This window comes from Tursiops truncatus, chromosome 18, assembly GCF_011762595.2.
Source record: "Tursiops truncatus isolate mTurTru1 chromosome 18, mTurTru1.mat.Y, whole genome shotgun sequence".
Classification (NCBI taxonomy): Eukaryota; Metazoa; Chordata; class Mammalia; order Artiodactyla; family Delphinidae; genus Tursiops; species Tursiops truncatus.
This window is the reverse complement of record NC_047051.1, coordinates 73,261,425-73,279,711: the sequence shown is the minus strand read 5'-3', so window position 1 is coordinate 73,279,711 and position 18,287 is coordinate 73,261,425. Positions and strand designations below refer to the sequence as shown.

Here is an 18,287-nt window from a genome sequence, read left to right as displayed (position 1 = left end):
GAATATCTCCTTCAGCCTCAACTTAACGCGCAGGAAACTATTTTAATACAGCACGAAGTAAAACTAAAAACAACACGCACTTCATCCGACTCCGTCCCTTTATCCAAATCCTCTCCACACCTTGGACCCAACTTAATTCCCAGCTCCTCCAGAAAAATGTCCTCCAAATACCTTTTCATCCATCTCTTTCTTCCTTCACTTTTCTTGTTCTTCTTTTTTTTTTATTTAATTTTTTGGAGTAGAGTTGATTTACAATGTTGTGTTAGTTTCTGCTCTACAACAAAATGAATCAGTTATGCATGTACTTATATATATACTCTTCTTTAGATTCTTTTCCTGTATAGGCCATTACAGAGTATTGAGCAGAGTTCCCTGTACTATACAGTAGGTCCTTATTAGTTATCTATTTTATATACAGCAGTGTGTATATGTTCTTGTTCTACTTTTTTTTTTTTTTTTTTCCTGTACGCGGGCCTCTCACTGTTGTGGCCTCTCCCGTCGCGGAGCACAGGCTCCGGACGCGCAGGCTCAGCGGCCATGGCTCACGGGCCCAGCCGCTCCGCGGCACGTGGGATCTTTCCAGACCGGGGCATGAACCCATTGTTCTACTTTAAAAATCACTCTTTGGGCCAATACTCAGATGCTGCCTTGTGTAATTACTTAACAGTTTTATGCATATTATTTCTATTCAGTAATCCTCTTGATGGTACTAATCATGATTTATATTTAACTGGGGTCACTGTCCTCCCTATCTTGTCTAGCCTCATGCCAAAAAAAGGTAATTATTCAGTAAATAATTGCATTAAATGATGACTCTAAATGGATAACTTAGAGCCCGTCCTAGTGCTGTAAAATTACCAAAGTATGTGCGTCTTTCAATGAAATGTGCATTCTCTGTGTTTTTGACAATTCCTAAATGGAATTTCTAGAATTCCTAAAATCCATCTGCCTGATAGATTCTCCTCTTCAAGATTCTAACTCTAAACTCTTTCGGAATCACATCAAAGAATAAACTTAGGGATTGTCAAGGTCCAGCGCCCTACATGTATTTTCTTGTACTCTGTGTGCCTTGCAACTTCATCACATACTTCTGTCTTTCTTGAAATAGCCACATTCTGCATGGATAATCTTATTTTGACCTTCAGTTCACCTTTGATGGGAGTGCTGTTTGAGAAAACTCTTTTTATTTTAACCACATCTGGTCCTACGGAAATAATAAAATTGATTGAAACATTTCATTAACAACTTTTCAACCCATTCATAATTTTATGTGTGTCTACCTTAAATTTCTCAGAATCCTTCACTGATGACTCTCCAAACTCCAATCTGCAAGAGGTCTCAGTTATTACAAGTATCTTGGGCTGGCTTTTTCCCTAGACTCAGTCATTTGTTCTGGCTAAAAATCTTATCCTTAAAATCAGTTGACCTACCATGAGTTCAGCTTGACTCCAAACACAAGTTCAGCTATTAAATCACTCTAAAAAATGGACTAACTTTCTTATAGATAATCCATAACAGGGATTCTTGACCTGAGATCTTATGTTCTCTAGAAGTTGTGAACAGAATTCTGTGTGTGTGGATATATTATTTTTCTAGCTAAAGGACCATATCTTTATCAGATTATCAAAAGGTGTATGACTCCAAAAGAATAGTAAATATTCTAGAAATAGGTGCTGAGCCAGGAGCGGAGACAGGAAAGGTCCAAGATTTTTGAAATTTCTATTGATATTTTCATCTCCTGAGTTTGCAGATGTGTCCTGCATTGGTGATAATATATTGATATCTAATTTTTAAATGAGCAGCCATGTATAATTATTTCAGAAAGTTTAAAGAAAGGGTGCAGGGAGACAGGAAGATAGAAGATTTGATTTAAATATGGAAATAGTTAAATAAGAAATCTGGACCCCTTCCAATAAGTTTACATTCTGACATGAGGATGGTCTTAGGGATAGATCTTCATTCTTTAATAATGTGAATTTCCTGGACATCACGCACTCACATGTAAAGTCCAAAAGTAAAGATATAATGACCTTCCTTTTATCTGCTTTTCCCATCTCAATATCAAGTGTAATTAAGAGTTGATTCTCAAAGAAGACATCATACAGACAAAATAAACAAAAAAATATTGAAAGCCCAAGAGGAAGAAAACAGAGAGGAACACGAAATTATCCTCTTTTAAATCTTTTAACCTCACTGAGACTCAAACTGCGTTTTATCCATGAAGAGGGAATTAAGTTAGATATTCTTTAGGGTCCCTTTCAACTCTCAAATCCTTGGATTTCTGTGATCTCGTGACTTCATTATTTTATTCCCAGTTACAATGAGTGATTTCAGCCTCAGCCTGCTGAGAAATTCTATGCCTGTGTCCCCCTACACAACACTGTGGGGTCTGTGTACTGTGAGGACCCCCAAGGATGTCTCAGTCTATGGAAGCTGAGGACCAGCAGAGGGTGAACTTCATCAATAGAGTTTGCAAACAAACATGAAGACACCCACACAGACACCTCCCTGTGACGGCAAAGTGGCTGCAGGTGTGTGTCCCTCTCCTCCATCTCACCATCTGGGTCGTTGAAATCAGCCAGGAGCGGAGTGTGGGGTTTTTAACACAGTGGTTGGAAAATGAAAGGCATGCATAGTACCATCTTGGGAATAATGTGATTCTGCAGCGGCCTGACATGACAAGTAAGTGCAGCCTGGAGAGCCATGCTTGCCAATTACGTCGGCAATTACTGAAGTTGTTTTCTCCCGTTTGGATATGAAGTGATCACAGGAGACACATACAGGGTGAAAGTGGGAAAGCTTGCTCAGAAACACAGGTTGTCATTTGGGGGACATCAGATGAGCATTTTAGAAAGTACCCCTGTGCCCTGCCATGATGCAAAATAAATGAATACTAAGCAAATGCTTTCCCCTCCCAGTTGTTGGAAAACACAGAAGACCTATGCCTGTATTTAAAAGTCCAGCCCGACTGTGGTTATTACTGCTCCTGGAGAAATAGCAGTCCATGAATGGGTTGCCTCAGGAAAAAAAAAAGAGAGAGCGAGCCTGTGCGCCATTTCTTTAAGTCCTAGTTACAACGTTAGAGGTGAGAAGACCAATAATATTTATGGGAGAAGCATTGCTTTTCTTATGTCATAAGAAGTTAGGAGGTGGATGGGAGAGTAGAAGGGAATTAGACTTCCCAGGAGAAGTAAACTAATTTGCAACAATAAAAGGGAATGTGTAGCTCTCCCTCTGCCTAGACTAGCATGCACCTCACCGAGCCACGGCCTTGCTTCTGGCTCCGCTCCCTCACAGGCAAAATGGGCGTAATAACGTCAATCATTCCTTATTCTTTTACGGAGTGTTATGAAAAAATACAAATTATTCAACAACTGCAAAGGAGTTTAAGATTCACAATGGAGTATCCCCTTGGGGTTATCAATGAGAGTGAGGCCACCATCCCACAGAGAGTACTAACGATACATCAGGCCCAGTGCGGCAGCTCCTGGAAGCATATACACCTTGAACGGAAGTCTAGGCTAAATCATCTTGTTTTCCACTCAGAAAAAGGAGAATGTTCTCCCATAATCAGCCCTCCCTCCTCCAACCTCAGCTTTCTAGACCTGGGTGGAATAGAGCCTTTCTGCACATGTAGGCTAAGACAGGGGTGTAATTGGAAGATGGAGGATAAAGAAGCATTTTGTGTGACTACACTTCACATCTATGACTCTACTATATGTCTTCAGAGTTGATCTTTCCACTTTTACTGTGTCATCTGCTCTGAGGATAAGCAATTGCTTCAGTTCCCGTGTACAACACAATTAATTGCACACTGTGTTGAGCATTCCGAGTGTGCGTGAGCTCTCAAAGGAGCCTCATCTTTATTCTGCTGGGCCAGGCAAATTCTGAGGGGTATTTTCACCCGGGTCATCTCAGGGGCCCCATTTTAAGAGGGAAAGATCAATGAGAGAAGCAGCCATAAGAAGAAACATTTTATTGAGCCCGTATGTAGGGACTCATGGCAACTTTCAATGAGGAAGTGTAGGATTAGAAAGATGACGAAGTTGTACAAAATTCATCTTGGTTATTGTTTTAAGGCCTCCATTTACTATATATATATATATATATATATATATATATATATATATATCTATATCTTTTTTTTTTTTTTTTTTTTTTTGGCTGTGTTGGGCCTTCATTGCGGCACATGGGCTTTCTCTAGTTGTGGCGAGCGGGGGCCACTCTTCGTTGTGATTCACGGGCTTCTCATTGCCGTGGCTTCTGCACAGGCTCCAGGCACGTGGGCTTCAGTAGTTGCAGCACCCAGGCTCAGTAGTTGCAACACATGGGCCTCAGAGCACGCAGGCTTCAGTAGTTGCGGCACGCGGGCTCAGTAGCTGTGGCTCACAGGCTCTAGAGCGCAGGCTCAGTAGTTGTGGCATGTGGGTTTAGTTGCTCCATGGCATGTGGGATCTTCCCGGACCAGGGCTTGAACCCGTGTCCCCTGCATTGGCAGGTGGATTCTTAACCACTGTGCCACCAGAGAAGTCCTCCATTTACTACTGAGAATGACTCATCATTCTTTCTGAAGGCCTTGAGTCTACCAGGCCTAAATAATATGACTTTACTATTTGGACCTTCATTAGCACACCTCTCAGAGTCTCATTAGCATTTACAACCATGAGATGAATGTAATTCATGTTTTTTCACAAGAAAGAGTGTATAATTTGAAGGTTTGTTTTGCTACTAAAATAATTATCTACCAATTACTAGTGGGGGGGTGGGCATGGGGTGGGGGAGGAAGGAAAAGACGAACGTGCTTTCTGTTTAGGGTTAATTATCTTGCCAGAAGTCACCCTCCACTGGCCCAAAGTGCCCCTGTCAACGTGAATTTGTACACCAGGACATGACACGCCTGTCTTCATCTGGTGCTGCACCCATTGCACAGTGCCAGAAAGCCACATACCAAAGAACAGGCTCTTCTTAAAAACTACCTTATTTAAAGAAAATAGTTAATACCAGAAATGTAGAGTCTTCCATTATGCCCAGAGGAGTGTCAAAAGTACTGTTTATCCCATATCTATTGTTTTCATCATGTAATTTCTAAAAAGTAGAACCTAGGGGCAATTATTGTCTGCAGATTATTTTCATATGTTAAGATTTCATTTCTCTGACAATGGGCATTTTTTCGGAAGTCATCGAAGGCACATAGGTGAGGGCTCTCCCTCCACAGCTCCGACTGGCCCGCCCAGCTGTTATCTTTTAAGTCTCTGTCTTTTTAAAAACTTTATTTGAACTGTAATGGAAATACCATAAACTGTGTATATGTAAAGCATACAGATCGATAAACTTTCACTTACGTATGCACCCATAAGACTATCACTGAAATCAGGATAATCAGCACATATACAGAACCCCCCAAATGTCCGCATGGCCTTTTATCATCCTCACTACTGGCCCTCCCTGTGCTGGTTAATTTTATGTATCAATTTCTCTGGGCCACAGTGCTCAGATACTTGATCAAACATCATTCTGGTTATTTCTGTGAAGGTGCTTTTTGGATGAGGAACATTTACATCGGTAGATGTGAGTAAAGCAGATTGCCCACTCTAGTGGGGGTGGGCCTCATCCAATCAGTCGACTGCCTTGAGAGAAGAAGAATGAGATCCTCCAAGAGAACAGGAATTCTGCTGGCAGATGGCCTTTGGACTTGAGCTGCAACATCAACTGACCCCTCCAGATGTGGGGAGCCAACTCCTTAAAATAAATCTACCTCTAGCTCTATCTGTACACATCCTGTTGGTCCATTTCTCTGAAGAACCCTGACTAGTATAATACACTCCCCAATCCCTCACCAGCCCCATCCCACTCCCTACCCTAGTCCCAGGCAAACACTGATCTGCTTTTTGTCACGATAGATTAGATTGGATTTTAAAGAAATGTATACAAATGAAAAATTACAGTATTGAGATTCATCAGTGTTGTGGCATAGTAATAATTCATCTTTTTATTGCTGAGTCATGTAACATAGTATATGCTGTATATGCCACAATATTTTTATCCATTCACTTGTTGCTGGAAGTTGGAGCAGTTTCCAGCTTTTACAAAAAGACTCCTGTGAACATCTGTGTATAAGTCTTTGTATGGAAATATACTTTCATTACTCTTGGGTAAAGGCCTGGGGGTAGAATGGCTGTGGGGTCATATGGTAGGTGTATGTTGCTAATAGGCTTTTAACTCTGTGCTGTTCTCTATTATAGAATAGAGAGACCAGGAGCCCAATTTATCATTCTCCTATAAATCCTAGTTATGAACTATGATTTATTTCATTCTTGGAGTTTAGCTCAACTTTTTGAATGACTGTTTACAGGTGTGTCTTTGAAAGCCTAATGGAAATAAATCTCAACTCTCAAGTTCTTCTAAAAAACAACCTCATTATAGTTAAAAAGAGGATTGCTTTACATTCCTTACATTTAACTATAGTGAATGAAGAATAGAATTCAAATTCAATAAAGAATTACAAGCTTTTTGTAGGTGTCAAACATTTTAAATATATGCCTCAGTCTAAAAACCAAGTCTAGTTATTTCTTCCTATTACTGAGTAGTCTGTAGTTCAATGTAGGACTTGGTTGAACCAACCAAACCAGTATTTATTGAGAAAAATGCTAGGCTTTACCATTAAAACAGAGTTGCGTGAACATGCAGCAAATTACTTGGAAGCTGACAATTAGGTAGACTTGTTGAATAACTAAATTATATCAAACTGTTTGCCTTTCTGCTTTTCTTAGATTCATTCGGATTTTTTTGCCTTCCTCAGTATCGGGGGAGTTTGTCACCAAGCAAGGTTTTCACGATCTGATCTGTAAGCTTATCTTTCAGAATCTTCCTTGTTGGCGAATGTAGTGACTCAGAAGGCAAAGCATATTAAGTTCTGGGACACAAAGGGAAACAGTATTTGAAGTGGTGTTATCATTGCTCTGTAAGTGAATTCCTGGCTTATCCCTAGCATCAGAAAGATAATTTAAAAATACATAAAATAAAGCCAATCAGTTATTGAGCCCTAAGGCACCATCAGATAGGAATCATAATAAATCAGGCTGATGGCCTTCAAACAGCCCCCGATTTTCCTTACTAATCAAATGAGATCAGAACTCAGCCATCACTGCAGGAGAAAAGCCAAATTTAATTAGCTTATCCCATGGTGTCATTTAGTAAATCAAAAGCCTTTGAAAGGCCAATGAATCTTGCCCTTATCATCTCATTATCTTCCATCACTAACGAGGTATCATCAACCAGCCCCACAGAAACAGTTATTTTAGTGTCAGGCAATAGCTTGCTATAGCTAGTGACACTTTCCACTTTAGAAATGGTAGTGTGTGGAAAAGTCTACTCTCTTGCTTCCAGTTCTGTTGTAATCCTTTGCCTTCTCCGTGACTGTGATGGAAATGATATTTTCCCTCCCTTATTTAATAAATGTTAATAAGTAATGATGCCATAAAAGTCATCAATGTTGGTATCTACTCCAAGCATAGTCTTTTAAGTAGAACCTGACTACTGATTATTGTATTATCCTCTCAGTAATACTTATTGAGCCCTACTATGTGTCAGGCATTCCATGAGGCACTCATAACATTAATATCCCTTCCTAAAGGGCTAGTTCGCTCTTTGATATTTACTTTGGCAACAGGCACGAGCTCCATTAAAATGATGCATGGATAACTCTATTTTTAGTTTTTTGAGGAACCTCCATACGGTTCTCCATAGTGTCTGTATCAATTTACATCCACATGATCCAGCAATCCCACTCCTGGGCATGTATCTGGAGACAACCATAATTCAGAAAGATACTTGCACCCCAATGTTCATTGCAGCACTATTTACAATAGCCAGGACATGGAAGCAACATAAGTGTCCATCAACAGATGAATGGCTAAAGAAGATGTGGTATATACGTACAATGGAATATTACTCAGCCATAAGAAGAATGAAATCATGCCATTTGCAGCAACATGGATGGACCTAGAGATTATCATACTGAGTGAAGTAAGTCAGACAGAGAAAGACAAATATCATATGATATCACTTATATGTAGAATCTGAAAAAAAAAAGTTACAAATGAACTTATTTACAAAACAGAAAGAGACTCACAGACATAGAAAACAAACTTACGGTTACCAAAGGGGAAAGGGGGGGAGGGATAAATTAGGAGTTTGGGATTAAAATATACATACTACTGTATATAAAATATATAACCAACAAGGACTTACTGTATAGCACAGGGAACTATACTCAATACTTTATAACAACCTATAAGGAAGAGAAAATGAAAAACAATATATATACATATATAAGTGAGTCACTTTGCTCTACATTTGAAACTTACACAACTTTGTAAATCAACTATATTTCAATAAAAATTAAAATAAAATAAAATCACGCATTGAACACATTGTACTTGAGTATCTACTCTGCATGCTTAGGATTTACTGGGATGAGACATAAGACAATGGGGAACTTTCAAGGTAGCCTCAGAAGTGTTGGATTATAGCTGACTGGCTGAGTAAACTGTCAGTAAGATGGGGATTCACAGGAGGGAGAGCCAGACTGCTGGGGCCAGAGACACAGCTGCTGGACAGACGAGTCGGCCCTTGAATGGCTGCCAGTGTATTAGGAGGAGAGGACCCTTTAGGGGAAGTTAGCACTAGAGCAAAGGCACAGATGCAGGAATGTGTATGGGGGCTTTTAGAGAACAGCAAGGTTACAGTGGCAAGTGTATCAGGGCTGTGGTCCCCAGACATTTTTTGGCCACAGACCCCTTTAAGCATACCATGATATGGTGATGGTAATAATAACAATGCTATATTAATGCTAGCAGTAATATAAATGATAACACGCACATAATTTCAATGTGCCTTCAGTGTTTTTCACATAAGAGGTTTTTACTAATTTAAACTTCACAGCCCCATGAGGTCTCACGATCAAGCTCTCCCCTTACTAGATGACAAAACTGAAGTGTGAACAGGTCAAAGGTCACGCAGCCAGAAATGTGTGACCTGGAATCTGGGCTCAACACCACCCTGCCTATCCAAGCAATAGGCTCTTTTTCTAGAATAAGGAGCATTCTGTATTTCTACACAATTTCAGAGGGTTCATGGACTTCACAGATCCCCACGACCTTGGTCCCTGGGTTGAACAGTTTTGATCTATGGGGTGGCTGGTGGAAACGTTGGATTCACATTGATAAATAACCCAAATGCCACCATTAGGAGCTCTCTGTAGGAAACCAGAAACACTGAACATTCCTAACCTGGAAATGATACGGAAAAGCAGTTTACTTTAAAAAGCACAGAAAGACAGTAACAGGTGTGAACTGATTAGCGCACCTGAGGAGCTGTGTCAGGCACTTTCAGGTATTATGTTATTTAATCCTCCCAACAACATTGTCTTCTTATGTAACCCTCCTTCCCATCTTTTTTCTTACAGGTAAGGAACCTGGTCACCTGAGACTGTAATTTTCCCAAGGTCAGTGCCGCCGCAGAGTTTGCTCCTTTCCACCCCCTCCCCAGCTAACGTAGAACCTGTGCCTCTCACCAGCCCTGAGCATCCTTCTCCCAGTTTCTGTGAACTGTCTGCTAATGGCTCACATCGGCCACCTTCAGAGACTGGTCTTGGCCAATGTGTTCACTGCCCAACTAACAGCCAGAAATTCCCTCGAAAACCACCACCAGCTCAAGGCCAAGGACTGGTGTGGAAGTGAGGCAGGCTGGGACCCGGGGCCCTTTGCTGCAGTGCTGCAATGCTTGCACCTGGACAAACGTCTCCTTGAGCTACAAAATACAAAGAAACTGTATGGGACTAAAAATAACTGCTAGCATTCCCAGTTGGGGCAAATTTTGGACAAAAGATACAAAGAGACCAAAAAACCCAACTGCCACTTTTGAAGAGCCCGGAGCAAAAGCAGGGTACTGCGCATGTCCCCTGCACTCAACACCAACATCACCTAAGCCACCCCTCCGGCCTGACCCCTGGACACACCCCTACCCTCACCCCATGTAAGGAACAAGCTCGCCCTCCTTCAGGGAGTGAGCAAGAAAGGAAAATGATTACTTGTTTTCGCCCCCCCCCCCCCACCCCCCCCCCCCCCCCCCCCCCCCCCCCCCGCCCCGGCTCAGCAGGGGCCCCAATAAAGTCCTGCCTGAATTTCTTGTTTGGGCTCTAGTCAATTTCTATTGATTGGGGAAGGCAAAGAACTCTGGTCGGTATCAGAACGACCAACGCCCAGGACTTAGTCTCCGGTCTGCACACACCCTCCAGAGCTCCCGCAGAACCCTGGGTCCTCATGTCAAAACCCGCAGACCCGCAGAGTCTGGGTCCTCATGTCAAATCCCACCTTTGCCCAGCTTCGCCCCTTCTCTGTCCTGCTTTCCTGGCTCCATGGAGTACTTCCTAATAAATTACTCTCACTCACATCATTGGCTCAGGCTCTGCTCTTGGGAGAACCCAGACTTAGCTGGTCATACCAGCATTAAGACTAAAAGGACACCGAGCCTGGGTCTCATCTGCCTTTGCTCTCTACCTTACATCCCAATAGCCAGCAGCTACAGAATTGTAAAGAAAAGCATCTAGAAATGAATTATTTATATACAGCTTCATTTTGGCAAACTAATTCTGTGGACTCTTACAAGTGGGAAATGTATTAAATAAAAATATTGGAAGAGAAAACTAACAGCAAGAATTATTGTGGATTATTTTTAATATGATTTCTAATGACTTGATTTTCAGGTGTGTGGTTTACAGATATGGAGATTAATAGACCATTACTAAGACAAGTTGCATGAACTTGCAAAACCTTCTAATACTAGCCTAAAGGTAAGAACTTGAGTCAACTTCGATGATGAATGACAGCAACTCTAAAGGGAATATGATAAGAAATTGTACCAATAATGCACAATCAAAACTCCCCAGTAGTCATCTCTGGATTTTTGAAGGTGTACCTCTTCTTGTCCCATCCCTGATTCATGGATGGAAAGGTCCTCATCTTTGTCACATTTGGTAACGACATGTGGAAGCCATGAAGTTCCATCGTGTCAGTGATCAATGAACTGTGGTCACCGCAGATATAAGTGTAGCCACTGGTGGCAATAACATGAAAAAGCAGAAAATATACAGTTCATTTCCAGGGGTGTATGTCCATGGATTACGGTTCTGGGTGTTTTTCTTTAAGAAAAAAAAATACTTAACTTGGGTTAAAGTTCTGTAAGACACAGCATTTGATGAAATCAAGCATGTTGATCATCATAATTTAATACCTAGCCGGTTTTTCCTTCAATAAATCATGGATATAAGTATACATATTTTTTTCTCTAGAGCGCTCACTGAGACAAAGATATTCAGATTTTGGAAGAGATATTTTTCTTTTCCTTAGGAAAACCTCTACTCGACATGACTTTTAAAAAAAATTACCATTTGTCTCGAGAAAAGTTAGTTCCCTTAAGCGAACAGGAAAAAAATAAACAGGACTCTTGCCCCAAGTAGCACTTTTCACAGGTTTATATCAAAATATTTTATAGCCTTTTAAATTAAGGATTGTATTCCTCCATTAGACACATATATGGTGTTTTTCTCCCACAAGAAGAATTCTGTGAAATGGAAAGAATCGCAAAGCAGAGAATCCCCAGAAGTGGGTCTGAATGAAGTGTTTGGACGAAGCGACCCCAGATAAAGCCGCATCTTCTTCTCAGGAAGGAAGTTTTTCTTTCCTATCACAGGCCCGTGCTCCGCCGTGAGCTTGTGGGACATGATCTGAAATAGCGTGCCTTTGGCCATAATACACAGGACTTTTCACACAAACAATCAGATGGTGAATCCCAGTTGGGAAAAAGAACAATCTTCTTGAAACATAAACATCACCAAAAATATGAAGAAAGCTGTAAGAAAAGTAGTTGCCTTTGAGAACATCCTTTTTTTGGGGGTTGTTTTTGGTTTTTTAAAGGAAGCAGTGAGTCTTCTACCAAAACCACCTCTGGCTTTCATGAAGCTGCTATCTGTAACTCAGTTGTTTCTTTTCAACGTATTAAACATGACAGGTTTCATCTTTGGGTTTTCTGGAGTTGATTTGACCAGAATCTCTGAAAACGTACTTGTGGGAACTTCTGTCAAGTGCCTGAATGACAGTGTGAAAAAATGTTTGGAGAAGGAGAAAAATCAGTGCATATGGGGCTGAATGACAACTCCTTAAGGGAAACCTAAAAAAGGAGATTTCTAGCCAAAATGTTTAATTACTGCCTCTTCAAGACAGGCCAAGCCATCTGTTGGCTGGGATCTTGTCCCCACCTTTGGGGGGTGCTTGGTGATTGGCTGGCCATGTGTGAGAGAGCCATCTCCAACTGACATCTGTCATCTGTCAACTCCCCAACTGTAATGATGGGCAAAGTTGCTATCGGCTGTCAATGGGCCATATGGAATGACGAGTAAACGAACAGACCACATCCCAGACGCAGGGTGTTTCACAGGCAAACCAACCACTCACCAGCCCGTCCGGCTCCGAATGGAACCATAGGGTTTCGTTCTGCAAGAGGACATGAGGGAAGTGGGGTCGTGGTTACACATTAGAAGCTATCTCATCTTAAATCTTTACTGGAAAACTGGGAGATTGGGATTGACATATACACACCACTGCATATAAAATAGATAACGAATAAGGACCTACTGGATAGCACGGGGAACTCTACTCAATACTCTGTAATGACCTATAGGGAAATAGAATCTGAAAAAAGTGGATACATATCTATGTATAACTGATGCAGTTTGCTGAATCAGCAGAAACGAACACAACATTGTGAATCAACTATACTCCAATAAAAATTAAAACAAAATAAAATTTAAACTTAAAAAAATCTTTACTGGAAAGGTGAATGGAATACATAAGTAAATAAGCCTGAAAATAAGCCCATCAATTAACTCATAAATGTGTATAGGTTAGGGCGGAACTATAATCAGTCTACACACAGAGATCTGCTAACATGACACACATTGGCCCCAGGAGTATTGTAACCTGAATTTATGTTTTTTAATTGTTTATAGTTTTTTTTTAAAGGTGCCCGACCAGATAAACTTGCTGAGCCTTTTTTGGTTGGAAAGCACCTAATTTTGCCCGCATGCTTGAATGCTAATGTGGTTTCCCTCATACCATTGTTACTCCATTGTTGTTAAATATTAGATTGTGCTCATGAGAAGTCTAGTGTTTGTTTAATACTTGCTCCTATTTTTTTAAAAGAAAGTTTAGTATCTTTCTCTGAGGAGTTCTGAAAGTGCTCACCAGTCAATACTTATATGTGAGTTGTTTATCTACCTTTCAGAAATTCTTCCAAGTTTTCGTTTGCTAATAATCACTTCCTTTTCACTGTCAGTTCTGTTTCTTTTATTATTAATTGTAAGTAATGTGGTCAGTGCCCCAATCTGAACTAGCATTTCATATTTGTTCCTTCATTTGGTGCTAACTACTTTAGCAAACACAAATATTGGTAAGACCACCTTCAACCATAAGGAAATAAAACATGCAAACAAATAATCACAATATAAGGCTTTTAGGGCACATTTCATTAAATGTCTTGTACTGCAATTCTTAAGTGATAGGACATCTGGAGTGAGAAAAATCTCTTCCAGTTGTAATAATCAAGAAAGACTCCATGAGGAAAATAGAGCATTTGCATAGAATAAGCAGGAGTTGAAACAGTAGAAAAGAAAGAATCTAGTCTGGACAGCCAGGAAGGGAGGAAGAGAAAGAGACTGGAGGGTGAGGGGGAGTAGATAAGGAACAGTGCAGTAGGTGTTCTTGGGGCAGAGACTAGACTGACTCAGCTGGAAAGGAAACTCTTGTGTCAGGAATTGACCAGATGTGTTAATTGCGAGGAGAGTCTCACTTACTCACCAAAGGCCTGAGCAGCTGTGATGAAAGGGTCAGCAAGCCAAGCACAGGGGAATCAGGCTGAACTTGGTCTCCGTGCAAAGCCTCTGGGGAATTCAGCAGAGTAAATGAAATTTAATAAACGTGGACAAGTTTCTAAAGTGACACACATTTATATAACTATATATATATTAAAATTATAGATATGGGTGGGGTGTGAAAGGAGAGATTTTCTTGGGAAAAGAGTGGGTTAGGGATTGAAGCTAGAATGCGGGTGGCGTTGAACGTGAGGCTCTAAAGACATTGGACCTGAATCAGTAGGAAACAGATGCCATTGAAGGCTTTTGTGCCTGGGAAAGATGATAGAAAACATGTTTAATGAATCTACATCTGATGGTGGTTTATGGACTATAACAAAGAGGAAAAAATAACAATTAAAAAATAATTTAAAAAGCCACCAAGTGAATGAGAGCTCTCTTAGGGGCGTCCCTTTGAGGAACTGAAAGTGAATGAAGAAGAAAGGAAGCAGTAACTGCAAAGGTAGGTCAGCAAGATGGGCAGGTACTGGCACCTGAGAGTAAGGCAGCAGGGGTGGGGGAGGAGGGCATCGGAGGGAGTGCAGTGTACGAAAACTGAGATTTTTAATCCTAGAACTGGAGAATAATGATGGTTCTATTTCTAAAAAAGAAAACTCAAAATACATCACGATGCGGAGGAAATCACAGAGGTTCTGCACATGACAGGTCTACTCAAGTCCTATTTCTGCCTCTGCTATGGAAACTTCACTGAGGCTCTACCATCTCTGGGTCTCATTTTCCCCATCTATAAAATGTGTTTGCAGTAGGGTATATATATATACATATATATTTTAAATGTTCAGATTAAAATTCTATAATTTTACTTAGTTTACACATTGGTGTTGGTGTCCTTTCTTCAGGAACTCTATCCCATATATTCATAAGCAACACATAAGTGCTACTTCATGGGCAATGATGCTAATCTTCTACCTGCACATCTTACCTTAGGAAGGGTTATTTTTTAAAACATGGTAAGAAGCAGAGAATAGTGGAATAATACTATAAATTATTTGAGAACCAAGGAAAGGTTATTTAAAAATATATATATGTCCCTTGTATTCCCCTTCAAATTACAGAGCAGGAGATCAAGTCAAAGAATTTTAATGTGGATTTCAGTTCTCTATATAAATCGTCCTGTCATCTTGGCACCGCAGCTGCGTTTCCTCATATTAGCTGGAGAAGATCATGAATAAATTTGCAGCAGACTGCACATGGGATTACATGTACATGAAATAATTCTTATTGGCAATGGCTTTTACAATTCACTGCACAGAAAATCTAACATGAGGGCACACAATTTCATTTCTCACACTAGAGGGGAAACTGAGAGCCACAAACACAGATGTTGAAGAGTCTCTGCTCCCCTGATCAATATAGCTTCTCTGCAGACCTGTTGTGATCTAACACCAGAAGTGCACAGCAATGTTGGCCATGATCTTTCAGTGAAGTCCCTTGAATCTCAGATAAAATCATGGTACTTCAATCTGGTAATCAAGGTCTGCCACTCTCTGACTCTAATTCAAGCCTCATCCCTAGTTTGGAATGTTGCTGTACAAGAATGATGAACATGTGATGCCTGTGTTGACCACTGTCCCATGCCCACGGAAGGCACCATCACTTGGTTGTGGCATTTTTTTTTTCACACTATGTAGTAACATATCTTCTGAAACCTTCTCAGTACCATGTTCCAGGAAGTGACTTGGACAACTGATCAGAGTGGGCATCAGGTTTAAATACATCTGCTGTTCTTGGTGGCTTCTTTCTCCTCTTAATTTCCAATCCTTGTGGCTAAGACCCCTGAACTTCCGTGTCTAGTTCAGGCTTATCCCAGGGTCTGAGGTCAACTTTCCCAGTAGGAATAAATGTTTAGGGAACCTCGGGCTAGTATTTAATTTAATTTAATTTAATTTATTTATTTATTAATTATTTTTTTCAGGCTTATCCCAGGGTCTGAGGTCAACTTTCCCAGTAGGAATAAATGTTTAGGGAACCTCGGGCTAGTATCTGAGAGGCCCAGAAACAAGCCGCCCTCTTTGCTGGCACCACTCCGATCTTACGTCTTAGTCCTATTCACTGGGCTTTTGACTTATTCTTTGGGACCTTAGTACACGGCACCATATCTGAGTTTATACCTTGGTCACTTGCTGAGGATCCATCTTTTCTTTGGGATTTGGGTGTTCCCTTTCTCTTAATAGGCTCTTCAGATGCCAGAGTCCTTTCCCTTTGTGCCAACTGCTTGCACAGCTGCCTACTTCCTGGGATCTTAGTTTTCCCACTCTCGGCTTCTTCCGGGACTCATACTTTTGGCCAACCTTGGACGTGGGCATCACCTCCTGCCAAACTACCTGACACTCCACCTGGCAGTTCAAGTCTCTCTGTGAAAACTGGATAATACTTAACACTTGTGTCGTATTTCTCAATTGGCAAAATTTTCTCTCTTCCCACGGATTATATCACACTGTACCTCACTGAGCCCAATTTTAATACAATTCTACATGAACCTTCATTTCAGTCAAATTGACCTCTGAGCGTGTTTGATGATTTCTCCCTCCTCTGTAGACTTCCTCAGAACATTCTCCCAATCCTAAATATCCTCCCCAGTCCTCCACAAATACTCAGCTCAGAGCTACCCTAAAGCTTCTCAGCTTCCTTGAAATTTGTTTCTTAGATCCAGTACCACAATTAGTTTCATGGCTTAATAATGCCTGGGATTCTGTCTCACAAAATCATAATTTCCCAGGTTTTGGGGGCATACCGAAGGCCAAGTAGTTCAAATACCACCCTGGTGTGATATATGAGCTTCTCCACAGTCTCCACCAAGTGTATACCCAGTCCATACTTGAGCATGCCAGCGACAAGGAACTTGCTACCTCTTACATCTTTGTAAATATTTAACCATCAAATAATCTACTTCTCAGTTACCTTATACTTACTTTCAGAGCCCTAACTTTATCCATGGTGAAACATACCTAAATATCCAATAACAGCACCACAAAATGATAGTGCCTTAAATGTTTAAGACAAGTCTTACGTGTTCACCAGTCTCTAGGCTTCATACTCCAAGACTTCAGTTATTTCTAATATTATAAAGTTTCTAGTTACCTCATAATTCCAGACCTGCCTCATATAACTCTTTTTTTTTTTTTTTTTGTCTTCAGAGAGACTGAATGCAGATCGGTTCCATTTTTCACTGTGTTTTCCACAGTGATCATCCTCCTTGCTTGGGATGAAGGAGATACATGTTGTAGAGTTGTTGATTAAAAATGACTAATGAGGATTTATAAATCACAGGCTACTGTAGTATGTGTTCTATATGTGCATGTTCTATAGGAAGATTGTTTAAATGAGACTTATGGTTGCACTTAGCCCGCCTGAATCTAGTGCACCAAGACTTTTGAAAAATATTAGTGCATTTATATAAAACATAAGGATGGGCAACTTATCCCCCACTTGTTCTTGTCCTTCGTTTATTTACAACTGTTTTATGGGTGCTTAATCCACGTCTGGAACTATTCTAGATGCTGTGGATACAGGGATGAACAAGGCAGGTAAGTTCCCTACAATCCCGAGGCCACAAACAGGAGAAAACACGTGGTCTGGATGGTAGCAGGTTACCTGTGCCTGACATATGTCCTTCCAGAGTTCCTGTTAAGATATACAGACACACAGAAATGCAAAATAGATAGGCCACATATGATAGATAAAGTGTGAGTGAGAAAGCAGAGGTCAGTCAAGGCCGAATTTCCACTGACTGTACTTCTGGTGAGTGAAGATGGATTAAGAATCACATGATTGATGAATGTGACCAACGTTCTGGCCTTTGAACAAAACAGAACACATAACCTGGATAAATTTTTTGGCTTTTTATTAACTATAATGGTAAATAATATTATTTTATAATAAGAAGCTATTGAGTCCTAGTTATATAGCAATAAACCTGAGTTTTAAATGTTTCACGTATGAAATGTCTCACATAAAACTCAGTATAGCTGATGTTATGGAGGCATGTTCAACAGCAGAAACCAATATTCTGTGGTCTGGTTTATTTTTTTAACAATAAAAACTACCACAACTATACTACTTATAAAACATTATACTAACAAATGTAACCTATCAGGTTCCCAATTTAGCCATTAATAGTTTGGCTTAATAGAATAATACTGAAAGAGGCAAAATCGAAGACATTCAGGTAAGAAAGGCAAAAACGATCTTGCTGTTTTTCTCAGTCTTCAAAGTAGCCTCATTGGGAGGTAGGTTAATTTGGAAGGTTATCCATTTCCATGTCCACGTTGTGTGGATAGAGAATGATTCTCATGGTTGG

The 18,287-nt window shown here is 40.5% G+C and overlaps 1 long non-coding RNA gene across 1 annotated transcript in view; it reads right to left on the bottom strand.

Annotated features, from left to right (window-relative positions):
• Positions 1–18,287, bottom strand: part of LOC109547619 (uncharacterized) — a 63,933-nt gene that overhangs the window by 12,204 nt on the left and 33,442 nt on the right. Inside the window, exon 5 of the long non-coding RNA XR_012327773.1 lies at positions 13,914–13,996. This is a non-coding gene — a long non-coding RNA (uncharacterized lncRNA). The remainder of the gene's footprint in view (positions 1–13,913; positions 13,997–18,287) is intronic.